The following is a 3,832-nucleotide window of genomic DNA, read 5'->3' on the forward strand; positions in this document are numbered from 1 at the left end:
AGGGTTTCTCTGTGGCTTTGGAGCCTGTCCTGGAACTAGCTCTTGTAGACCAGGCTGGCCTCGAACTCACAGAGATCCACCTGCCTCTGCCTCCCATGTGCCACCACTGCCCAGCTAACAATATTCACCTCTCTTCTGTGGGAAGTAGAAACGGAGGCGCTTGAGGAACAGGAGCACCCCACCCAAACCTGAACTTCACAGGCAGAGTCTAATTCCTTTCCAACCTCAGCACCATTGCCTTTCTGAGCTGTGCAATTCTATGTTTTGAAGAAGCTGTGCACTGTCCCGTGTTTAAACATATCACTATTTTCTTCCTCCTACCTGCGACACCCAGGTGCTCACCAGTGCCTGTCCAGATTACACTCTTGTCTTCCTCTGTTTGATGTGACTTCTTGTTCTGAAAGTAGTGTGGGGGGCTGGAGAGATGGCACCACGGCCAAGAGCACTTGCTGCTCTTGCAAAGAACCAAGTTCAGTTCCCAACACCCACAAAGCAGCTCACAACCACCTCTAACTACAGTTCTAGGGGATCCTGTCCGATCCTATAGGAGGTCCTCTTCTGGCCTCCATGAGCAATGCACATCTATGGTGCATAGAATGCATACATTTGGGCAGCACATTCATATACATAAAATACATTTTCTAGTTCATAAAGAAAGTAGCATGAAGTCACTTGGCTGGTGGAGGAATATGATTTCCCTGTTCTCTCGCCCCGCCACTAACCAGGTATGAAAGCATGGCGCTGACTTGAAACAGACATGCCTGTTTAGAGAGAGAGCCTAGGCTGGCTGCACAGTGCTGTTGGCATCCATCCCTGCTCTCCCGCTGCCAAGCACAAGGTGCTGTTGGATCCCTCTCACGGACAGCAAGGATCCCATCATAGGGACACAAGGCAGTGAGTAAGAAGTGCCCCTGTGATGGCTGACATTGTGTTCTAAGTTGAAATTACTGTGCTTCAGAGATCTCTAAAACAAAAATGCCTCTAACCCATAAGCCCCACTTGCCCAAGGATGGATAATTTCCCGGAATGCTAGGGGCTGTTGATCATGTAATATATCAATCCATGTGTTTTCAGTTCTGCAACCAAGCTTGGTTGGCCCACTGCACAGGATGTACTTAATCACATGTAGGCAGGAAGTACTTGAGGATCTATGCTTGCCCCGGACTGGACAAAGGCGAGAAGTGCATGGCCTTGTGGATTTTGCCTTTATAAGTCCCTGACAAATATAATTCGGTGCCATACTCTGGGAACCCCAGCTATGGACCTGGTCAGTGTTTAGTAATTTGGCTCAAACGCTGTAGTAGTTGGCTCAAACGCTGTAGTAGTGGTCTTATTCTTACCTGATGGGATTGACACCTAAAACGGAAGAGCTGGCAGAGTGTGCTGAAGGAGTTTCGCTGGATATACATAACAATGAGCTATCTTTAGAGCGGCCAGAATGAGAGTCTTGTAGGTGGCTGATGAGTCCCGTGTGGCCTGGCAGATGTTCTTCTAGGGTCCCACCTCCTCTTCCCCGCAGAGCTTCCTTATATTTATTCATTTAATCCTATAACCTTCAGACATCTGACGTAGACTTTATACTCCTTCTTGGAGGAATGTTTTTAAAGTGTAAAGCGGATATCTGCAGATGTAGGAAGGGAACCAAGTCCACTGGCATGGAGTTATCAGAATACCTTAGAGCTAATGTGTGGTTTGGGATGGGTCTGCTTTTACTTTGTCGAAGGCGACCTAGTGGCAGTCCGACACACACTGTGACCTGTATAGCGATGAATATAAACATAACGTTTATATAAATAGAAAATCTTGAGGAAGCCAAAATAACTCTCACATGATTTGAAAATGATCATCTTTTTCTATTTTGACTGTCACAGAACATGACTATTTTAGTACTAAGATTTTTTGTTTTCAGCCGTGTCCACCATGTGTGAAGCTGTGAGAAACACTAGCGTTTTGGTCAAATTTTATTCAGGATCTCTCCGTTGCTAAGTCGTGCTTCTCAGCCTTGAGTAGCAATTGCCCGCTCTTCAAGGGGACAGTCCCCCACCCCTCTCTGGGTGTGCACTCCCGGGGTGCATGTGTGTGCATGTGTGGACCCGAGGACACAGATGGTTGTCTTTCCTCAGGCGCCATCTACCTTGACTTCTGAGATGGAGTCTCTCATTAGTAGACTAGGCTGGAGGCTTGGCCCCACGCTCCACCTGTTGCTATCCCCTCAACACCTGAGCCACCACACTCAGCGTTTTCTCACAGGCTCTGGGCTTGAACTCTGGTCTTCTTGTTTGCCTGACAAGGACTGCGCTATCCCCCAGTGCCACCCTCCACTGCTGTGTCTTAGCACGCCTAGCCGCCACTCCTGAGGGAGGAGCACTGTAGACATCTACAGGCTGAGGTTGTCACTTTCCTTCCAACAGACTGTACAAACTGAAGTGTGGAAACTGCTGAGACAGAATGCAGAGTGACAAGAACACTCGGGTCTGGAGAAACAAGATTCGGGATAAAGTCAGTTAGCCACAAGGAACTAGGAAATCTGTCCCTTGCCCAAGTCTCTCTCTCTTACACACACACACAATCATCATCCTCTTCCTTAGGAAACCCTGAAAAGATGGTCAGCACACCTCAGAGTTGCTAGTGTTGGAAAGATGTTTCCATGGAAACTCAACTCAAGGCAAAGAACACAAGTACAATGCAGGCAGAGGAGCAGGATCCGTTATGGAAGGAAACAGAAGCATTTCTGTTTGCTTTTGCTTTCTGTGGGAATCAAGGAGTTTATGGCCCTCTGGGACTGGGCACCTAACCTCACCCCCACATTGCCCAGGATGACATTTCAATCGAATTAGAGCAATTAATCTGAATGTCACAAAAGAGGGCTAGGTAGAGGCTGTTGCTGGGGGTGGCAGTGGGGGAGCAAAGTGTGCACCTGCAAACCCCTGACATCCTGAGGTGAGCGAGTTATGTGATGGGTGTTGAGGAAAGTTTGTCACGTGTCCCAGCGGTAGCCTGGCTCCCCTGAGCTTTTTTTCCTAAACCCAGCTAATCCTGAGAAGCCAGTTTAGCAACAATTTCCCCACCCTGATGATATCTGATCAAATTCTTCATCAACACACTGAATTCTTATCCTAATCCTTATCTAGCCAAAAGGTTAACCTCTGGTTAGTCCTGCCTAGCAAGGTTGCCTTTGCCCTTGATTTCCTCATCAGGAACCTTGGTACCACTGACCCCTCTCTGTATCCCCTCTCTCCACCAGTCCCTATCCTTTCTGTATTGAAAGCTGCTTCATAATATCATAATAATCTTTACCCGCACTGCAATCATATTTAAAACAAACAAACAAACAAACTTCCTTACCATTTTAGCAAATGCCAAGATAGTCTTTCTTACTCTAAGAATGGGAAGATGAGTCCAGGCCAAGTAGAAAGACTAAAGCCTGAAGAAAATGACCTTCCTGAAAGCAGTAACTAGCTGGTGACTGAACCTACTGTCAGTTTGGGAGATTCCTTCAGGAAGACTCTTCAGGTCTGACAGTAACAGAATGCCGGAGACACCTACACCTGGCCAAGAACAATGGAACACACAGGTTCTGAGACAGCTCCCTCACCTGGCGCTCAGCTCTGTTGTCCATGCAAAGTCTTGCGGTTCTTATCTACCCCCAAGGAGTCAGGCATAGCATCTTCCAACAACAGGCATTTCTCACCAACCATAGCAAGGAAAGACAGAATGGGATTTAATGTGATTGAAAAAACAGTGTTATACTTCCTATATGGAGCATTGAGAATCTGCACCAGCTCTCTCTCTCTCTCTCTCTCTCTCTCTCTCTCTCTCTCTCTCTCTCTCT

Source organism: Microtus ochrogaster, linkage group LG1 (assembly GCF_000317375.1).
Source record: "Microtus ochrogaster isolate Prairie Vole_2 linkage group LG1, MicOch1.0, whole genome shotgun sequence".
Lineage (NCBI taxonomy): Eukaryota > Metazoa > Chordata > Mammalia > Rodentia > Cricetidae > Microtus > Microtus ochrogaster.